The sequence below is a fragment of the Hylaeus anthracinus genome, unplaced genomic scaffold (assembly GCF_026225885.1).
Source record: "Hylaeus anthracinus isolate JK02 unplaced genomic scaffold, UHH_iyHylAnth1.0_haploid 4, whole genome shotgun sequence".
Lineage (NCBI taxonomy): Eukaryota > Metazoa > Arthropoda > Insecta > Hymenoptera > Colletidae > Hylaeus > Hylaeus anthracinus.
The window spans coordinates 7,223,939-7,247,381 of NW_026535289.1; the positions used below are offsets into that span (position 1 = coordinate 7,223,939).

General features: G+C 42.4%; 1 protein-coding gene and 1 long non-coding RNA gene across 2 annotated transcripts in view; one reads left to right on the forward strand and one right to left on the reverse strand.

Annotated features, from left to right (window-relative positions):
- LOC128894617 (discoidin domain-containing receptor 2-like) overlaps window positions 1-14,577 on the reverse strand; it is a 170,723-nt gene extending 156,146 nt beyond the window's left edge. Inside the window, exon 1 of the mRNA XM_054156461.1 lies at window positions 14,253-14,577. The gene's annotated coding sequence lies outside the window, so the exon portion shown is untranslated. The remainder of the gene's footprint in view (window positions 1-14,252) is intronic.
- A 137-nt stretch (window positions 14,578-14,714) lies between these two features.
- Window positions 14,715-23,443, forward strand: part of LOC128894626 (uncharacterized) — a 77,931-nt gene continuing 69,202 nt past the window's right edge. Inside the window, exons 1-2 of the long non-coding RNA XR_008461605.1 lie at window positions 14,715-15,029; window positions 15,677-15,772. This is a non-coding gene — a long non-coding RNA (uncharacterized LOC128894626). The remainder of the gene's footprint in view (window positions 15,030-15,676; window positions 15,773-23,443) is intronic.

Consider the following 23,443-nt stretch of genomic DNA (forward strand, 5'->3'; position numbering starts at 1 on the left):
GGCGGGTCGGGGGCAGGGAATCGCGCGATCGTTCACGCGAAAATCGTAGACACGGTATACATTTACACCGGGGCGAACTTTGCGTTACCCACGAGCGTGACTTTCGAAATAAAAATGGAGGGTGGGATTCACCCGGAGTCGGTGCTGGAGAGGACAAGAGGAGCACGCACCCTTGGGGGAAAACAGATGCTCCGAAAGGTGGACAAAATTAAGGTAGCTAAGCGATGAGATTCCTGAAAGAATAAATTGTCCTCCAATGAGTTCTGATCAAATTGTCTCTCCCTAAAAATTATTGGAAGTCACCTGAGTTGAGTTGCTCAAGGTTCTCAAGTTGCTGATAAGCACCAAGAAAGATTGAAAATTTTTTTTCTCCCAAGAAAGCGATTGAAATGTTAGATAACATTTTAACGCTTTGCACTCGGTGTCCCCTATGAGGGGACATCATAAGTCTAACAAATTTTGTTAGTAACACTTTACTAACATAAAGAATTTGTGTTATAATCGAGTCTAATAACACAAAAGGAAAAGAACACGTTTGCAAAGTTAGAGTATTTTCTATAATGCGATTCATGTTCGCACATTCTGCAACGAGATGGTACACATTGCAAAGGGTTAAAGCTGGCAGGGTTACATACAGTGCACAATTTTTCAAAAATACGTAGTAGATATTCGTTGTTCTCTGGTAAAATCAGAAAAAAATCGAAAGACTGATCATCCCACCGAATTACGGTTGAATTAAAAAATGGGACCGGAGCTTCATTAGCGTCACGCTAGATTCATCTCAGAATCGCGGCTGGCGGACGCCCTTCAATTTCAGGAAACACCATCTTATCAGCGCATCGTCGCGCGATCCGAGATCCTGTGAAACGAGACACGCAGGCACATGCAACCATCGTGACCGCGTATACACGTTTCGCGTAAAAAGAAAGAGGCGACGGAGCAGGTGTGTGCGCGTGCATGCACGATACAAAACACTTTTACACGAGGCTGCATCGACAGCTATATGATCCACGCGCAAGCGACCTCGGCCCCTCCAGGACCTTTTCACGAGTGCGCATAATGCGATCTCATTTTATTTTGCGCCTCCCCGTTATCGTCTACGTTCGTATAACGCCGCCGGCTGGCGCCCACCGGAGCGACGGGGATGAAACACCGGGAAAGGGAAGAGTCCCGACCGTTCCCTTTTTACAACGGTTCCTCGTCTTCGCGTAAACCAAAGTCAAGTGGATTTTTCGCTGGCATTCTTGCGCTCCCATACACACGAGCGGTTGCTTATGCGTTAATTTGACGAAAACGTTGCCGGCGAGATACGGTTTACTTTTTTCTTTTTCACCCTCAGTCGAGTGACATCACGGAGTACGAGAGAAGCGCGTATTCCGTAGGATCTTATCATTTTTAACAGGAAAGTAAGATGAATGATGTCTGCTCTTGCGCGAGCTCTGCCGTAGGTTTATAGAATAGCTTCTGCACTCTATTGGCAGGAAGCTCGTAAACCGTGTCCAGGTTGAATTGCCAACGGCACGAGGCGACAGGATCGTGTCGCAGCCAATGGAACGAAGCGCGTAGCGAATGGATAGCAAACGACATTCGCGGTTGGTCGAATCGCTGCCGATCGCCGTGCCGAACCGCAACGATTATCGAGAGGTTAACGATCGACGTGGACGGAGGTATCGTAGAAAACAACGTGACGCGTCGTTATTGATTGTTACGTCGGCTCGAGGCAGTCGACGGGAGAGGTGCACACCGTGCACCAGAAGAAGATGGATATAATGTGCGACAGCGTATGCCGCAGGCCACGACCCTCGACGTAACAAATTGTTTATTGCCACATGCTCGACTCTCACACTGTACGAAAATGGTGGGGTCGGTTCGCGACACCGGCCTCGCAAACACCCAGTGCCAATCTTCGCCCATTGCCGTGGCTTCGGCCTTCCTTGTCCCGGGGGTTGCGGATGTACGAACGTGAAAACGTGGCCGCACACGCGCAAACACCGAGGGGGATGCAGAAACGGCAAGGGGTGGGGTCGGCCAAGTCGGTAACTGCGGTCCATTACAAAAAGTCGGGAAAGGATCCCTGTTTTATTTTCCTTTTTTATTATAGACGGATCACGCGTGAGCCCCGGGAGGCTTACACGGCACGTATATCGCGTAACGTGCGCGCGTGTGCACCGATGCACACACGCGAGGCGTATTCCTTTTCTTCTTTTGTCCGCCAGCACCGCGACCGAGGGAGTCTGAAACGCGGAGATCGAGCCGGACCAAGAATACTACGGGAAATTCTCCTTGTGCATCCAGATATCCATGTAGGGACTTTCCGTACGAGAGAGGACGCTATTATGACGAGACGGTAAGAACGCCGGTATATACCGAAGGCATTTGAAAGATTTCAATTCCACGACGGCTCCGGGCGGCTGGGAGACAGAGTAATCGTCGGGGATCAGTTATTCAATATCAGGAGTAATACCGAAACGATTCGCGAGACGATTCGACACACCAACTTTAATTCAATCAGACCCGGGGCTCTATCTCGATTGATCAATATTTGCCGCAAGATAGTTACCCGCGTGTGGTTCTGGCTTCCAAGTTTTCGCTACGCTGCGGTATCCGAGGTTTGGAAAGATGTCCACCGCTCTGGAGTCTCCAGGGATTTCTGCATGGGGTGGTACTTTGTGTGCTGGCTTGGCTAAATTTAGCACAATAAGTGGCCGATGTAGGCCACTGCTGCATAGGCCAGCGAAGAAGAATTTTGCTAGGCTTCAGACCTTTCGTGGAGGATTGAACAAGCGTTATATTGTTGGAGCAAGTAGTCACCCAATGATTATTACTATGCTTGAATTAGAGACCAAAAAACCTTGGAAAAAATGGAAAATGGAACCACACAGAAGGAACCCAAATAATTACGTCCATCTCCTTATCTCGACCATCGTTAGAAGCTACAAACGATTGCTTTTATTGCCAAACAAACGGTTTGTTCGCGTATGAACACTAGCGCCTTGTTTGATATTTGAATAGATCTGGCACAGGGTAGTAGTCTCCGAGCTCTCTACAGGATACGAATGCTAGCAATGAAAAATTCCAAAATTTAACATCTGTGTTTCTCAAACAAATCCTGAGCTAGCGAAATGGTGACCTAAAACAAACGAAACTGGTTGCGAGAACCACGGCGCAGGGGAAGGTGAGAGCAGCAGAGGCAAGAATGGCGGGCACGGTTCACCGGGTAGTTGTTATCTTATTACTGATATCGCATCGGCTCCGTTCACGTCTACGTCCCGATTTCGTCCCCTGTCCTGAACAAATGTTTGCGCCGCGCTGCCGCGGACAGATAGTGGAGCAAACCGGTAGACCGGCCCTGCGGAGGAGTCGGGCTTCCTGTTTGCCCTCGAGTACGCCTCGCCGCAGGAACACGGACACGTACATGTACTACTAACTCGCGCGACAAACGAGTAAACGCAGACAAACGGGGCCACGGTCGCCCGTGGATCCCCCTGCAACCCTGCGTGGGGCTATTTGGGTTAGGACGAGTTATCGCCTTTCAGAAGTTTGCACCTACCAGCGTCCTCTCGAAACGCCTTTCGCGCCACGCTGAACACGCGGTCTCACGTTGCATTATGATAAGGTCCGTTTTCGCGCGACACAAAGTCGCAACTTTTACGCGAGAGGAGCAACTACTTCGCGGCGATGACACGGTTGATAAACGGACAGTTTTGGTTCGCGGAGGATTCCATTTGCTGGAGTCACGGTGCAAGTGAGACTCGAGTTATTCGAAAGTTCAACGCGTGACTGGGAATTGCTACTTTTTCAATCGAGACTTGGTCGCGTTATTTATAATACGACGCAGTCATATCGTTTGAAATTTCTTAATCCTTTGCACTCGTATGTCCTCTCTGAGGGGACGTTGGAAGTTCAGAGAACTTTGATAGACATCAGATGAGGTAAATTCTCTCGAGCACAACGTTTTAGCATTACATTACGTTTTAGCATTATTTGCTACAGCGTAGCATTACAATAAATTGTATGCTTTTTATGCTGCATTGTTTAATACAACAGGATTCCTCTTAACACATTCTGCAACAAAATGGCTTCGAGTGCAGAGGGTTAAAATTCAACGCGCAGGCTAAACAACAATTTTTTCTACAGCTCCGTTTAAATAGATGAACGACTGCCAACGTAAATTTAAAAAAAAATTCAGGAGGCTTTTCTAACCGCTTCCCGTTGTAACGCTGATAAGTGCATGGTAAACGAACGCTGTCGTAATGGGTTAATGCACTCGCCTACATAACCCGTGTGTAACGTACACGCATCGGGTAGTCGTTCTCGTTACTTTTGCCCGTGATAACGCGTAGGTGGTTCTCACTTAACGGAAAAACAGTCGCGTTGCTTTCATCTTTTTTTTTTTTATCTCAGCAAAGTTTATGGCGCGGAAATAGTATTAGCCCCGATAAATATAATGTATTCCTCCGCTATTTCGACGCGAACCGCGAGGTATCGGCGGGGAAGCATATTTCGCGCTCCAAGACAAATGATGCATTGCCCTCTAGGAAATATATCAGGCGTGAAAGATACGGGCGCGTGTGTTAGATGAGAAAGGAAATTTAACGCGAGAGCATCACGGAGTTCTGGTGTGTTTCAGCTGGATGGTGCATGCCGTTGCACGAAGATCGATTCGCAGTACGAAAACACGAGGGGCATTCCGCGCCGAATCGATCACCTCTTTGCGCTCAATGTCAGGGATTTCGGTGAAGATTGAAATATGATGTACTCGGAGGAAAATTGAGGGCTGCGAGTTTGAGTCATCGTTCAAGTTTTAGCCAAGAAACTGAAGGGTCAGATAAACAAAAAAAAAATAGCAACTCGATACGCTTGATGGTATCAGAGTTGAACGCTCTTCGGTAATTCTTAAACAAATTAAACATCAGGGAAGCGATGACGTAAACTTTCCTCAATTTCACGTGAACTACGGTGTATCTAAATTTTAATCCAAATTTTACATAGAATCCTCTATTCCCAACCAGAAAATGACCCGAGTTTCTGTTAAGTTTAGATGGTCCGCTTCATAATTCAATTTCGCGTCGAATTCGGCGTGGAATGGCTTGCGAGCGAGCAGATGTTTGCTTTACGTAACGTGCCATTGCAGATCTTAGGTGGTCCGTAGATTCTATTGGTGGAACGGATATCACTTTACTGTCCGAGTGCACAGACCCGACGCGCTTTCTCCGAGCCGAACGACAACTCGAAATAGCGACGAGTCTGACGTGCTCAACGAGGAATCGCGCGCAAGATTATTTGAAAAGCAGTCGAGGTGCAATCCGACCGATGAAGACTGACCTAAACAACTGTTACCATTTGTCCACGGACTTGGCGATCGTCTTGCGGTTGAACAGGTGCTTCTTTCACTGCTTCCTAAATTAAATACCCTCGATCTTTAGTCGGTGCTGGTTTTCTTTGGATACGGATTTAAATACAGTGAAACGGAAATACTGTTCCTCGAAACTTCAGGTGTGCAGGGAATGGACCAACTTCAACAGTGTTTTATAGTCAATCTCATAAGTATTCGTACCCTCTATGTCTATTGAAGTAGTTTGACTAAATTAAATAATAGACTTAGTGTTTTCAAATAAATGTTCCATTATGGATATATACATGAGCAGGCTTTACACACGTATATAATTATAATGAAAATTATATTTGGAAACATCGAACGAATACTTACGGGACTGACTGTATGTCTTATTAATAAGAACATCATAGTGATATATACTTTCCATCTAAATGGTAAAATTTAGTACCTAGCGTTGAAACAATAGAAAAGTTGTCTCTATTCTCTACCACGATTAAGACATTGCGTGGTTCGCCCACGAGGTGTCCCATAATTTTAAAAGCGATGGCTTCGGTAGTAAACACTTTACGTTATCAGCGAGGCGACGCACGATGCCGAAACAAAGAAGCCTGACATATTAATGGCAGCGACGATTAACTCTAGAATTACTCGACTGTAATAACAACGGGGTGGCGATGCTCGCGGCCGATACTGGTGTCGTTTATCGCAAAATCCGTATAAAAATGTTTACGAGAAAGCCGAGTCTCCGACGGCTGAAATCGACGTGTTAATCGCACTCGATCCCGACAGTACCGCGCAGAAAATGTGACCGTAATCTCACGCGCGTGATCACTCGGCGAGCAGGCCGATTATTCATTACGTGGCCGGGGCCGTTTCAACGTGACGATGTCGTGCACGCAATTACTTCGGTGCTCGCCAGGTTACTCGATAAATATTTCGTTCGTGCGAAATGAAGGTTTCGGTATGCTCGGACTCCTGCACGTTACGACGCCGCCTAAAGTGCAGCAGTAAATTGTTACGTCTTCGGGATGACCCGCCGTCATCGTTCGTTACATCCAGCGACCCCGTAATTGCTATATCGCGAGCAACGTCTGTCCTCTCCGCGCTTTCGTAAAAAAATACTCAGAAGGCATAGGCTTGGTACAGCAACACACTTCACTTCCGCTTCAGATAAAAAATAGAAAACATGGAACGTTATTACAATAAAGTTCGATTCTGTTGGGTTATCGATTATTAAACGAAGAGTATGTGCATTCGCAATTAACGAAATTGGCAATTTAATTATAAAATAGTCGAATTTCGTGAGCTCAGCATCGAACAGCGAACTGCGAGAAACGCTCCGAAACGGTCCCGTCTATGTTTGCTGTTTCCACGAGCAGCGAGAGTGTAACTCCTAAATAATTGCGTTTTTAATTAGGTACCGCCGAAAACGCGTTACTAATTTTCATTTAATTTCTGCCCTATAGCGACGCTCTATTCGACAACGCACAGCATTCCCACGCGTTGGGAAATTTATTATCGCGAACGCGCGTAATTGAACGTTCGCGAATATTTCACGAGATACGCGAGCAATTTTCCCCGAATCCTTAATGAAAGCTTATTAACTATTATCGCGGTCATAAATCCGCCGACGCCAGTTCCTCGAATATTGAGTCATGAGGGAACGGCGCATCGCGGCGCTCGCTGATCTCGCAAAAAAGTCCGTATCTGCTACGCGTTCTCCAACTTCCTGCTAAATCATCGCTGTATCGAGAACTATCGATTCCGATTCCACTCCACGGATCAATCCTCGAGCATTCAGTAACGGATACGATGAATTTCCGATGAGTTTATTCTGTTCTTCGAGGAACAATCGGTCGAGGAAGGAATTATTTCCCAACTACATTTAGGAATTAATTAAACGACGAAAGAAAAAGTTACGAATCACTGCTATAGATTCATAAACTCCTGCCTTTGAAGGCGTACTCTCTTTTAATCCGTTACTCGTTGCACAAAAATTTCAATTTCTATCACAAAACGCAGTTATACCACACCGAACGAGCAAAGATTTCAACGTTTACTCGAATAAATAACTACAGGCGTTGGTTTTCCTCGTTACCAATTATTCGAATAGAATTTCGCCCATGTCCGGCTCGTACAAGGGAATGCAAACCCCGCGAAACTCGGAAATTTGGCTAACAAACAAACGGAAAAATAGAATAAAAACCACAAAAAAAAAAAAAATACGCAGCAACGAAAGTCGTTCGCTTATTCGCGCAACTGATGAGATGCCCGTCGTTCGTTCCACTGCTCATTCGTTTCATTCCTCGTGGCCCGGTGGTCGGTTGAATTCCGTTAATTTGCAAACGCACAAAGTGAATTTCAAATTGTGATCCGCAAATTCCTATCCCTGCTTGTGGTTTTATCCTTTCCACGCATTTACGATACACCGCGGGTGAAAATACAGTTGCGAGTGTGCACGCACGGTGAAACAGGACAAAACAGAGGGAGAGAGAGAAAGAGGGAGCGCAGTTGCTCCGAAAATACGCACTTCGAGTATGCATCAAAGGCACGCCCGGACGTGCATATTCACTGGCCTACGTTAATTTGATTGTTCTGTTTATTTCTCGTAAATGAAATTAAAATAGCTCGACTTCGCGGGCCGTGCACAGTTCCGATGACGTTGAACCGTGGAACGAAGCGCGAGCGAGAGCGCGAGAGAAAGGGAGACGCTCGGTTCCCCACGTGGGGGTGGCGGAAGCTTATTGCGACTCCACCTTTTTAATTAAAGTTTGAAACTGAACTAGCGCATGCAAGAGGGTTCCGTGGCCCCGAGCGAAGAGTAGAGGCGGCACATAAAATAGTCAAGTGTAGCTTTCTTCTCCGACGAGCACTGTCGTCCTGCTTGTTTGACATTCTTGCCATTATAAAATGAACGACGGCGCAACGGGGGTCACCCGCAGTTCTCTTCGTTTAGAAATGAAATTTCGAAATTTTAATCATTTTATGCCGCGTTGAGGGCTATTATTCCCCGCAAAATTCGGATCTTATCGCTCTACATTCTTTATCGCTCGTCTCGCCGAACTTTCGGTTAATTCGTTTCATTAAAAGTAACTTCAAATTTTGTTGGCAAATATTATCGTTTTAAACGTTTTCGGACGTCATCGAGATCTTCCGTCATACATGTTCTCATTCGTTCCATATTGTTATAATAACAATATCACCAAAACATACGGACACAACGGACTTATTCTCGAACACGCAGTTTGCACAATGCAATCATTTCAGAATCGATTGCAGTAGCAGCGACGACAATGAGAAATAAAAGCATACGGATTTGAACTAATGTAACGGACAGCAAATAAACAAAACGTCGAAATTAAATAAAGCATATTGTATCGATTTGCTGTCAAGTGTAACCTGAAATTCGAAAATAAGCTCCATCGGTCCGCGACCGTTATACATATTTTCACGTATTTGACTCAGATTGTGTGCACCGTAGAATAAAAGCTTTTTTATTCAATTTGTCAAGTTTCATTTTATTAAAATGCGTTCAACGGTTATGTACCACGTATATAAACATCAATCCATTAGTGAAAATATAGAGTTTCATGTTTAGAAGAACATGTATGCGAATACCCAATTAACTCTTATCAAATTTTTTTCCTGCAAAACCTTCTATATTTTACATCGAAATAAAGATAAACAAACAGGCACGAGATTCATAATTAGTAATTCAAATGTTTACCGAATAAACGCAGAAAAGTCATCTTCATAATACTCCGAAAGATCCCAAAATCGTGCTCGAATGGATTACTATTATATTATAGTTCATTACCGTTTCGATTATTACGGTCGTCAGGTAAACGAAGGATAGGACAAGACACTATTTACCCATCCATTTTGTTTAAACATCACGGCGAGTGCATGGCACTCCAATTTCCATCAACAATCGCAATGTCTGTAAATATTGAATTCCCGCCTCGCGTCTCCTAACGACCGTGCACCTTCGGAGAAACCTAATATAATATCGTTAGCATACCAGACGAACCCGTTAGTTTATGACGCAATTTCGTGTCTTAACGAGCGAGGATCGATCAATGAAAATTACCAGGGATAAATTAACGATCTTCGTTTCGCGGTGGCAACGACGATTAGTCAACGGAATGCATGAATAAGTGCAATTCGCACGAGTGTTCCCGTATCTAATTCAGTTTCATAAGCTTTGCAGCGGCATTGTGCCGGAGTCTGGAACCGCCATTAATTTCGCTAATGGTTAATCAATAAACAAGGAAGTTGCTAGCAGTATTCCAGGCCGCGGGGGATGTACGCGTATTTGTATGGATTTGACCAGTCCAACGGGGGTAGGTGTGCAAGAAAGTCCACAATAAAGCTCTCCTGTGCTTGTGGCTGTGAGAGCGCAAGAAAGCGGGCACCTGTTTGTCCCACTATTGCGCGCACGAGCGTCTGAATGCCAGGAAAATGAGGGATGCCCGAGAAAGGGAAAAAAGGGGGAACGGAAAGCGCGAGAACGAACAGGAAGAGAAATTATCACGGAAGAGGCGCTATTTGTTATCAGTCCGATATAATATAATGGCTCATATGGCCGTTGATTGATGTTACTACATTTATACGTTGTTCGGGGCGATCTATATTCAGCGAAACGTAATTTAACTTCAATCGTTCCTTGTTACGCGAAAACGAAGGTACAGCTAGGAAGAAAAATTGTCCTCTTCGCGGAGCTTGAGTTCCTTCATCGATACTAATAATACAGCTAAGTGAAGGATATTTGTCTGTAATAGCATCAATTGACTACTGCTCGACGAAGGGTTATGAATTTTTATAGGGTTCTTTCAAAAGAACCCAAGCAGGTGTACTACGAATAGAAATCATTCCAAGGGAGTATAAATCTTGATACTTAGGTATTTGCTTTATACCCACGATGTACTTCATCATTTTAAAAATGAAATGTGATTAATTTCACTTTACATCGTAGTAAAGACTCGATTTCAAAATTTCAATTGGTTGCTAGATTCACATAGTCGTTCGATTAACTCGCTATATTTCACACCACGTCTTATTCAATCTAAGTGCAGTAAATCTTGGAATAATCCGCGATAAACGAACCGAGAGAAGTTCTATTCCACGAGATAGGTTTCTGTTTAGCAACTTTCTTGCGCAATTCGCTACAAATGATTATATTTCTCCACAAGTAATGACGGGTCTACCAGACGAGGTTTAGAAACGTTCCAGACTCAACGTGGGCGATATTTCACAGCATTGAGCAATTGTGATAAACGCGTGTAACATTTAACTTCCTAAATGCACAAATACCTAACAAAAACTTCGATATAACGTTGATTGAAGGACCACGGATGACTTTAGTCTTTATTTTAAATAATGGGTTCTCTGCTCCAATTTGAACCAATGGTTTTCGCCTAGCAAACTCTAGTTCCAACACTATTTTGATTCGGAAGAAGTGTCTTTCACGCGTTTGGCGGGATTTCAATAGGGAAGATTCGTTTTAAATTGCACAAAACCTGGAGGAACGGTAACGGATGAAATCTGCTGTCAGCAGTTGGAAAGATTGCAGCCGAAACCCTCAGAAAAAAGATCTATGTTAATCGATAGACAGAACAGTAAAATCACATGCAGCGAGAACCGCACAGGAGAAAATCGCGGATTAACGACAGTTCCTATATCGTTACTAAAATAATTCACGAAATAAGCAGGATGCCAGATTTCTGCTCCTTTTTCTGTTCCAAACCGCGTCCTGAACATAAAATGATTAAGAACCGTTGCTTCGAAAGACCTTTCAATCTCGCGGTTAAACGCAAGAAATTACTCTCTCGGTGTTCATTTACCGTTTACACGGCTAAACTTACAAACAGTTTCCCGTATGCGCGAGCACATGCGTATTTAAGCGGTTTGAAAACCCGTCGTTCGGTCTGCGATTCACATTTCCGCGGCAAAGAGATGCAATTTTCGCCGGGCTGCTCGTTGCATGGACGCAAACACGCTGATTGTGCGCGATTAATTATTTATGCGGCGGTCGGTTTATCGGGCAGAGAGAAAAGCGTTGTAACCGACGATTGCGCGAAATCGTAGTTCCACGAAACGCGTATTATCTGAGAAAATTGCTGGACGGAAACGAGAGAGCGTATAGCTAGTGAAACACAAGCTATACGGACACGTGAATGGATCGCGATCGCGGAGAGCCTCCTAAGGAGTCGTTGACATGAAGTGTTATAAGTAGAATGACGTGCACGGTACACACGCTGCGTTACACGACGAGAATTCCTTATCGCGCGGAAGCAACCAGTGGTGCAGTTCTCCACGTGGCCTTATGACAGCTACATCTCGAAACGATTAATATCAGCCAGACGTCAGGCATATACATAGCGTCAGTCTGATCGTGGTCCTAATACGCGCGGATTTGGAGTACGATGATCTCTGATATGATCTCCATCGAAACTTCATTTTAGTAACAAATGACGAAGGAAATCACTCTACACCGATGTATTTGCTATTATTATTTATTTTCAGTATCGTTGGATTATTAACCCTTTGTACTCCAAAGACGATAATCTCTGTTCGTGCTAGAATGTAGAGCGCAAAGGGTTGATTTTCGACCGTATTATAATTTGTCTAGAACACTCTGTGCATTACTGTAGCATATTCTGAATGAGGATAAACTGTTTCAATTTCCATAAAGAGTCATCATTTATCGATTTACTCTATTATCTCTAACACATTCTCCATATAACAATTATTCAGATAAACTTGTATCTATTCAGTATGAATTTTATTTCAGAATTCAAATTATAGTTTTTATCACGCGAAATATCCAATCGAAAGTTGTTCATTTTATATTCGTTATTAGTTTTTCCTTTTTTTGTCCCTTACGATATCCATCTCCGTCGTTATGCAAGCGCGAAATATTGAAAAAGTTGTTTTAGTAAAAACTGGTAGCACCGTCGATAGACTTTTTTTCCAAGCGGAGAGTACTTTAGAAAATGCAGTATTTCATGTGACATACGTTGCACTGTGCCTGGCTTATCCACCGTGTGCGTGCACGACAATCCATTTTTTTTTAGTAACGATACGAGGAATTAGATTTTCTGCATTTTTCGTTAACATTTATTCAAAATATTTGTTCGTATTTCGCATAGTTACGGACATGTCGAGAAAATAACGCGTAACCAATTATGTTGCCTAAGCTATACACGATGACTGGACATAAGAGTCACTCGAAGTAATTGCTGAACGTTGAGCACGAGGGCACGAAGTAGAATTTTATGCGATAATAGACGTTCGATAAAACTAATTTGAAATCAAATCAAGTCAATCAAAACATTAAACATTTCAACTAATATATTTGCTTGTCTATAAATAGCTATCCATAGACAAATACAACCAAATCAGGTATTTGGTATCAGGTTACCAATTGATTTCGTTTCAATTGAATCACTATTACATATACATAACTGTCAGTAATTACCTTCCATCCGTTTTTTCATCAACGACTTTTCATTCTAGAAGAGGATCGTAAATACCATTCGGTGGAAACGCTTAATTAAAGAACGATTACTCGATTGACACAGTTTTTAAATCATTTACCCTACATCAAGCAACGATTCCTACAATTACTCGATAATAATATTAAATCCACGATACTTTTCCCATCGTGGATATTTGATTCTGGTTCTAACAAGGGCGAAAATATAATCCCTCGATAATGGTAAATCCCAATTACCCACTCCTGTAATTATTTACGAATCGCGCAATACGTAGCACCGTAAACGGTTTCATACAAATTCTACGAATCACCCAGTTTTATTATCACCCTTTAAATTCCCATTTTCTCCTCGACGGTTTACAAGAACGTTCTAAATAGACCCTATGTTTACCTTCTGATACGGAGCAGACCAAGGTTTAACGTGGTCGCAAAAACTCTCAACACGCAGTTCGAATTAATTCACCCGTGACATCGAGTTCTCGAATAAGAGGGTCTTTCGAAAAAAAAAAATCTGGGAAGGACTTTGGTACAGCTGCTGGATACAGTTGTATTGGAGTCCACTTCATAACATGGACACGTCATACGTTAAATATCATCTAATCGTATTTACGTGTATAACGGTACTTGCATTTACGTGGTTATTTAATAGACATATTTTACTTTACTCCGTTTCCTCCGGAGAATGAAAATTGCTAACAGTTTACTCCATTGTGGAATACTATTAGTGTAGTGTAATTACTATTAGGTGTAGTGTAATCATTTATAACTTTATTTAAAATGGAGGTATTTAATCGTCATTTTGTTATTATTTGTTAAATTACCAACGCAATGAGCATCAGGTCGAGGATTTCGAAGGTTAAAGTGGAGTTATAAATAGTTGAACATAGAGACATAGAACTTATTTCTACACATAATAAAAGTATCACATATAAAATAGGATAGAGTGAGATCTATAGGGAGAAGTCAGTATCTACGAAGTATTGGGAAAAAATAATTCTCATGATCGACGTTTTGGAGTAAAAACACTGAATACGTCAAAAAATGTTTGCCAAGACATGAAGTCGCCTTCGAAGTCATTGAAACGAAGTCGAGTGTATATATTCCGATTTGTTTACAGATTCCTTCCATTCTATCGCAAACGCGTCTTTCCACGCAGTTTTACCTCGTAGTCGGAGCGATAGACATAACGCGCGCGCTATCCGAGCGGAAGTTCAACTGTATCGCTCCGAGAATATTGGCAGGCGGCAAAGGAAGCACGTCGCCTCGTGCGCGATCAGAAATTCCAAGCCACGCGTCGGCAGCGAAGTCTGTCGAACTGTCAGTAACGAATAGAACTACGTTTCCTACCCGGGACGTGTTCGACACCGGTTGGATCGTGAACGAAAGTGAAATAAATAACTGGCAGAAATCACTCACGTTTCGGTGACAGCGTTGGTAAATCGGTGCGTCTCTAGTTCTCGTGTCCGCAGATGTAGCGAAGTTGTCTCAGCTTCCTCTTTTCGCGTACTCTCCGTCACTGTCTCCTCGTACGTCGAAAGGGTATCGAAAATCACGCGCGTAACGTGCAACTCTCGCGACACGACACCGCACAGTAAACACTGACAGGACAATTCACGATCGCCCGATATTTACGTTTCTCGAGGCGAACAGAGCATGCACGTACGGTTTTCGCGCGTCACGACGAACGAACGTGGGTACGGCCAATCGACGAAGGCAATGCGTACCCCTCACGACCCCGTGACGAACTGAGGATCGCGCTGGCGGCACAGCGCCACCGTGACCCGTGGAGACACCGCGCACTAAACACGCACCCGTATACACCGCCTGTCGGAGGTCCGAACTCGCCACCAGGAGAGAGGACTATCTTCAAACTTCACCCAAATTTCTACCCCTCGTCTTTTCGTTTCACGTCACGCGACTCATCGGATCGTAAAAACGCTCGAGTATATAATCCGATGCTCGCGGTCGTGACTTTTACGACTTGTCCCGGATCAGTGCGTGTGGACGAACTAACCGAACGACGGAGCATTAATCGGCGTTAACGATTCGTTTTTCGCGCTGTGTACGTGCCGATTTTCAGATGCACGCGGTGTTTTTCTCGCCAACAGGCTGCCCCCTAGCGGCGCTGTTGTCTGACTCCCGCCTAATTCGTGTTTGTGACAGCCAAGATGTCGGACTGCAGCTTTGAGCACGGTATGTGTTTAACGTAATTAATAGATTGTAATTGATCGGCTTTCGTGTGTCACATAGTATAATAGTATATATCAATATAATATAGAGTGACTCCCAGAAATATTCAGACACTAGTGCATGGTTAGCTTTATGACTTAATATCGTAGTTATTAAAAAAGCAAATTGTCTTCGTTACTTTTTCCAATAATAAGTCATTTATTAATGTTATTAAAGATGTATACATGAATCTAAAAATTTACATAAATTACATAATAGCGATAAAAAAAATAATTTCTAATATGCCGAATCGATTGAGACATGTTATAAAACAAAAGAGATTTGTAACAAAATATTAACGTGGAACGTATAATGTTTAATTTTAATTAATAAATGTTATTCCTCATAGTGTCCGAATATTTTTGTGACCCGAAAATACGGTATTCTTTCGTTTGTTTATTGTTATTATGTAATTTATGTAAATTTTTGGATTAATGTATATATCTTTAATAATGTTAATAAATGATTTATTATTGGAAAAAGTAACGAAGACGATTGCTTTTTTAATAACTATGATATTAAACCATAAAGCTAACCATTCACTGGTGTCCGAATATTTCTGGGAGTCACTGTAAATATAATAAAAGTTATTTCGAAGATAATTATTGTAGGTGCTGTACGGGAAAGGAGGAAGATGTGATGATTTCGAGCCACCTGTGGACACGAGAATTCGAGACACACCGGTTTGCCAACGCTATCACCGAGAGGTGAGTGATTCCTGCTAGTTATTTTTATTTGTATTATCTTAACCGTTTGAGTGCCACGCGAAGCGATCTCGCTTTTTCTGTCCTGTCCTCAAAGGGCCAAAGGGTTCGCGCCGCTTGGCAATTTTCGATCGGGAAATAAGAAAAGCCCGTGGCACTCAAACGGTTAATATTATTTTGCCAAAGTCAAACGTGATACACTTCGAAATGTGTTGAAGTACCGGGTATTTTACCTTACCGCGTTTGCCAATGCCACATTTTTCTTGCTTCGTTTTTATTTTTCGTTTTTGTTTCGCAACCGAAGCAAATATATTTTCACGAAGTACAATTCCACGACTGCCTGCAGCTTTTTCTCGTATTTTTCCCTCTCTTTTCCATCCCTTCGATGAATTTGAGTTACTGCACTGCACCCGATATTACTCCGTTTTCATGACTGCGACTTTTTCGCATACACGCAAGACAGACTACGTTGCACGCACGCACAACGTCTTGCTCGCGTTTTACGATTCACGGTAGACCCCGAGGTCGGATTCGGTTCGTCTGGCGCGACGAATGTCAAACGTCGACGCGAACATTCAACGGCTCCGTAGAGGAGCGAACGGACCGTGTAAGAGGATTCCTTTCAGAAACGTAACTTTGGGACAGCCCGCACAACGGATGTTTTGTCGTATTAAAATGGGAAAAATATCGCGGTCCCGGAAAAATTTAGTTTTCGAGCTGTCGCCCATGATTGCAGAGTTGACATGGTAAACGATACAGGTCTATAGTCCTCCGCTTGAGTTTTCTTCGAGGTATTCCTATGGTATTATTATCAAATTATGGGTTTATTGTTAATATTCGTGGAAATAGTTTGGGGAGGAGTCGTAGAGAAGGGATGAAAAATTTCGATTAGATATATTATGTACATCATGGAATTTTGAATTTTATGAAAAAATACTTCTTTATTTTGGTTGGTACTTACATTATTATATCGTAATTCATTTATAGATATTATGAATACATGTGTATATATAAATAAATTATGATACACATAAACATGAAACTAAATGATATAAGTGATGCATATTCTTGGAAGTAGATTCATTAATTGAAACAACATATTTGCTACGAGATCACGGAGGATCAACCTGAATTTTATTTTATCTGTGAATTCAGTCTTCTTCGAGAGTAAAGAATGCCCGAATATAAATCAGGGCACGAATTATAAAATGAAATAGCGAATGAGAATTGATTTCGAAATAGCTCGAACAAACCTATATCTTAAATAGATCGCTATATATTGGTCCTCTTCGTCACCCACCATTCGAATAAAATATTGCCCATCTCCGAGTCGCGGTCTCGACCACAATGCTCGCGTTTCTGATTACTTCGGCCCGGTCCTGAAACGACGGCAAGCGTCGCAGCCACCGGGATATAGAGAACAATATTGCACGGCCATGAATCAAGCGTACACACTCGAGATATTGCTCCCAACCGTCTTGCGTAGGATAATGCGAGTCGATAGTACGAAATCACTTCAGAGAATCAATCAGCCGACGTGCTGTGAGCATATAGATGTTGTAGATAGAGTAAGGGATCCAGACCTCCTACCGTACTACAGCAAGAAGGAAAAAGAAAACCATGGTACCCTACCTGTCTCTGTTTACCAATGCAATTTTCACTTTTATTAATTATTTATACTTTTAATAATTACATACAGCCAATCTCATAAATATTCGCACCCTCTATGTTTATTGAAGAAAGTCTAAATGAAATGATAGGTTTGATGTTTCCAAATAAATTTTTCATTACAAAAATATACATGTGTAATGGTTATTCATGTACATATTTATAATGAAACATTTATTTGGAAACATTAAACCTATCATTTAATTGAGACGAATTCTTGTAATAAACACAGATTGTACGAATATTTATGAGACTGACGGTATATATTTTACATTCATATAGAGCAAATCACAGATACAGATAGGATACCATGTTTTTTTCTTTTTTTGACAGTGAAATATTTCCAGTTATAGGCTGACCTCCCCTGCTCCATCTGTATATCTCTATGGTCGTGAGTGTCTAAACAGAACGCAAAACAGAGTTGTGTACACCTCCAACGATCTTGCGTGCGACATACGAACGCCCGCGTTACATGTAACGCATCGCCCAAGCACTTTAAGCGAGCGCTGACCTTACGACGTATAAACCTCTAATCCCATTTGACTCGACGTCTTTGACAGTGCCTCTAACTCGTTCCGAGAAGCTCTCTTAGCGATGTCTCGGTGCGTGAAATCGACAGCTTACACAAACGCCGCCGTTGGTGTCACGGGATCACTGGGTTACAGCCATAAATTAATAAATCGTTCTTTCAATTCAAACACCGCGGTGCACGGTTCTTATGCAACGACGCGCGTCGATTATAAATTTGCAGCGGTCTGCACGTCTGCCAGTATTTTCGTGAACGATTATAGAAAGTTATCGCGACAATCATGATTGTTAGATGTTAGAATTCTCATTGGAGATTAGTCTTTTATCATGGTCAAGGGTCCTGTTGAAGTAAATATCATTGGTCTCGTTTTTTTGAAGATCGATCATTCGATATTTAAACGTGATCCTTTGATCTAGATTTTCTACTCGCTAACTTTCTAAGAACTCTACTCGTTAGCTTTCCTAAGAAACCTCAAATATCATTACCAACACCCCATTATTAACTCAGTGATCCGATCATTTGACTTCTTCGTCGATCGCTGATTCGATTTTATGGTAATCGTCGATGAGATTACCTTTTATTCCAACACTGGGGCGGTGTAAGAAACGAGTTTTAACGGGGCGAATTTCGTTCTTTGAACCACGATGCAATCGGAAACGTAAAATAAGATTTTCACGGAGTAATTTCTTCCTGATAAGTGGCCAGAGAGTTCAGCTTATCCGGCTGCTGGAAAAAGAGAAGCCGGAATTGTTTCTACGAAGTACGCCGTCATTACGCTCCTTCCTTTCTTCCGGGAGCTTAGATTTAGTGGCGCGCGGAAATAAATGCCTTCGGTGTAGCGAACAACAAGAATCATTTTTTACCGCACTGGCAGACTTATTCGAACGGGGGAAGAAAGCTCGAGCTTTTATACTTGTCCTCGAATTGTGTGTCACATGGACAATAATTGTACGAACTACTTCGCCAACTATCATTATGCATCGATTTCAATCAAAGGTGTTTTGCTTTTCGCCCGGATGGATATCTCGAATGACAATTTTTGTTAGGTAAATAAATTTCATTGTAACATTGAAATTTGGATAAAATAATCGACAAAATTTCTCACGAAATTGGCTCTGTGTGCGCTGGTAATATTTACTGCTGCCAGTGTCGAATAAAAATGATTGAAACGAGTCGAGTCAATAACAAACGACAAAGTTATTTTTCCATAGAGATAGGATATATTATGATGCACGAGCAACAACGGGATGCGCGTACGTATCTGTGTATTATTGAAAATGTCGTTCACGAGGTCCCAGATAATATACATTACTCGAAAACTTTTAGTACTAAAAATTTGTAAATGTCAATAACCGGCGTCGCATCGGGAAATAATTCGTAAAATACGGATATTTCGCGGCTGCACATTAAATTATAACTTTGTAGGAGACAAGGGAAAATGTTGCCATTCTGTTTGAAAAATGGAGGGGACCCGGGTTACTTTATTATGATTTAAAAGCAGCCAGCTTCGCCTGATATTATTTTCTGTACGGTTAATAATTTATAAAGAAAGACAGGATCCGCCATCGTAATACTCTTCCTATATACTAAAACAATACATTTTGTCACGATAAACTGCTAGTAAAAATTAAGTTTCACGTAAAAATTTGTAGTCTTGGAAAAATGAAGACTATTAATCATCGAGTACTGTTGTTCCATCGCGCCTTACTAAATCTGGTCTGCGCCATATTAATTGCTTTTTTACACATTCCATCTCCCTGATTTTATTTTTATAATATTTTCTTTTTCCTGACGAACGGTTAACAGTTACAAAGTGTTACAGGCTCTCCTGTTGTAGCCTTGTACATCGAAACAATAAGCCTCGTCACGATTAATTGAAAATAAAAGTGAATCTCGACATAAAAATTTGTAATCTTGAGAAAAAAAAATACGTGGACTATTAATCATTAAGTGCCGTTGTTCCTTCGCGGCCCCCTCCCCCTCAGAACTTATCGCCCTTTAAAACCCCGTAGAATTTCAAAGGTGTGCCGGCGCGCGTTCGATATTTTGTTATGCCATTAATAACCACTGTCTCGTTTCTCGGTAACAGGCTTTCTCAATTAATCTATGTTACGAGTGTACCGAATGGCGAGGGGGATGTAAAAGCTCGAAAATTAATATTAACGCGTCGGGGCAGAGAAAGCGACGTATCCGCGGACTGCAAATCGATATTTTACGCGGTCGATGTCAATGGCTAATGAAAACGTCGAATAATCCGATACAGATGTAGATACGCCACATATTGCTGGCGTTCCAACCGATATTTTTGTGCTCGATACTTATATACATATTCCATGAGCTGATTCCGCTGACCGTACACGTTAGGTCAACAAATTGCCTTTGCAGCCTTGGTCCATGTTCGATCGGCACAGATTTGATAAAATTTAACCGCGTGTACCGCGGTGCCTACGTGCCTCGCGTTCGCCTTTTAAAACGAAATGCCCCGGCAACGATTTCGCTGACTTTCAACAAAAGGCACGAACGGTATTTAAAACGGTTTCGCGTATCGAAAACGATCTTAAACGCCCGATATTATCAGATACCGCGTTGCGCGAAATTTCCAACATTTCCACATTAGCGCGCCTGTAATAGCGATGTGTCGACTAAATGATTGTCAGTTATCGATCCGAATTAATTGAATAATATGTTCGCTGAAACGGACCTCCCCTGCAAAGAGGGAAACTATAGCATCGGAGTCAGTTTGCCCAAAATTCATTTAATATTAATTGACATTCAACGCATCGTTCATTCTTAATGAATATTCATGTTGTTTGTAATCCACGCCCATTAAGGGGGACGTCTGGTACTGTGGGTTGAAAATCAGCATAATTTCATTTTTTCATTTCTTTGGTATACTTGTGGTTCTCCCTTGTACTAGAGTTTTCATTGAGTACTTAATAAGTTTTTAACCGGGAAGGTATGTTTGTTTGCACGAAAACGTTCATTAAATTTAAATTATAATTGAATCATCGTTATCGTACTTTAAATTCTGATCGAATTACACAAGTAGATTATACGATCTTAAATTTTAATCGAATAACCCCTTGAAGTAATCCACTGAACTTTATCTACATTTGGTTCCTCTCAAAAGTGATTATCTCTCCTCCAGTTATAATTGAATCTCTCTAGATATTTTTCATTGTAATCGAATCATATTAAACCGTACTGACCGTTGATCTGACGGCGCGATTCGCTAAATATTTCAGGGAATTAATTTATTCTTCGGCTCCAAGCATCGAAATGTCACCGATACGTCATAATCATCTTCGATTATCAATTCCTTCTGAAAACCCTTTAATACGATAGTAAAATCCGTCGAACGGTTCTATCCCAGCTTTGCGATTGATTATAAGCGTCGTTCTCCTCTCGTTCATGGAACCAATATTCAGGTGGAATCGATGCGCTCTCGTACCGGGGAAGTCGAAAGCAGCATGAATTAATCGTATCCAATCCCGGTCGATTTGCTACGCCACAGAGATTCGAGGATCTCGGTACGCCCGCGCGCCTCCTGGGTTGAAAGCTTTTCCACGGGCTAAAATCATCGCGGAATGGTCATCTTTTCGACCTTCGCTGTCGGGTCCAGTTCGCTCTGACCGATTTACGACAACCACCGTCGCGTGAGTAATAACGTCGCGGTATAAACGGAAAATACTTGGAGGACGGGCGGTACAGGGAGAGTGAGCCGCGGTGAGGGTTGACCTGCCAGCCGGATCGATCCACTTTACGTAGAACCTAGCCTCCTCTTTCACGTTTGTACCCCTGCGCTGCGCCTGCTTGCGCTGATGCCAGCCACAAGGTATCCACGTTTTACTTCCCGACATTTCGTCTATCCGTGCCGAAATGCTGCGCCGCATATTTAGGCCGAATATTTCCGTTACGTCGATCACGTGTCCTGGGACGTGTAGCATTCTTAACCGCTGCGCCGATGCCACGATGCACCACCGGGGAAACAGGCGACCTAGGCTGGGGAATCTTTGGCAATGGATCTAACGAGATTTTATTCTTCGCGGTCTTTTAAATTGGCAGGAGCAATACGTGGCCGCTAATTTGGCTTTCAATTGTAGAAAATAATAGGAGGGTAAACCAAAATCCTTTTCGTCCTTGAGGATCGAGGGATAGTTGTAGGTATGACGGTTCGAGCTTCAAAAGGTTCGATTTTATGGGTCTTGTTAAAATTCTTTGCATCAGTGGAAGCATCCCTGGCATCAATTGTGGCTCAAAAATCAATCTTATTTTGAAAACAGATTATGACGAGGACGAAAATTCTTCATGATTAAATACAGTGTGGTGTTTCTTCTGGGAAGCTTAAAAAATTGTAAATCTTTTTTCAAACTACGCCGAGGTCTTAAAAAGGTTAAGGACCTAACCACAGGCGTAAAGGGTGGCTTTCGTGCGCTGTAAATTTCGATTGGGACAAACTCGTAGAATATAGCTGTGGACTTTACATCGAACTTCCGGCGTGAAATTTTCAAATCGATTTAGAAAGTTACTCGTCGGGCGAGAGCGGAATGAAAGTTTGCCTAACTCCTATGAAATGTTCGGGATTCAAAGGAATTGACGTCTTCGCGCCCCGGGCGTCCCGATCGAGTACATGCTTTAAAAAACAATTCGTCCGGTGGAATTCTTTTTCGCTCTGTGGCGTAATAAAAGTTATTACGTCCTGTCATAAACTCTCAATGGAACCTTATTATGGATTCATAGGAGGTGATAATACATTCATACATTTATGGAACTAAAATCATTATATATGCAAATACTGTACAACATTTAGTTCCATCGTGATATTGAGTTAATTATAATCCAGCGTGTTCCACAGAGCTTCGTCATTTTTTAATTTTATATACAATAATTGTATCCTGGTCTTGTTTCGGATAATACCATTGTACTTTAATTAAACTACAATTAAAATCATCTCAGGTACTGAATATTCCTGAAATAGAAGACTGGTAACGTGTGAAATAAATCAATGCTTCTTCTCGAGACAGTACTGTTTCAATTTTCGTCGCATATGGGAATTTGTCCAAATCGAGTGGGAGTAGACTCGCCACTCTTTTTCGTCACGTCCAATTGGCAACGAGCGCCAGTTTCAGGATAATCGGTGTCGCTGTATCTGATGGCACCGAAGCGCATTCTACTCATCCGCAAGGACTGCTCCAGATACTCTGGCCAAACATTCCAATTAGCTCGGACCGCCTGCCACCGAACCGCGGAAAAGGATCATGAATTCCTTGCGCGGTGGATTCGTGGGCTACGAGCTCTGAGATCGTGACACAAGACGAGAGATTCGGAGTTGTACACGTCGTCGCGCGTTATTTAACGAATTCACGTCAACGCAAAGGACATAATAAGAACTGGTAGCTCGACCTCGTTTCGCTGCATTCGCGAATTGTGCGGTGGAATCGAGCGCGTCGGTTGAAAGAACCATTAAAGCGCCCATC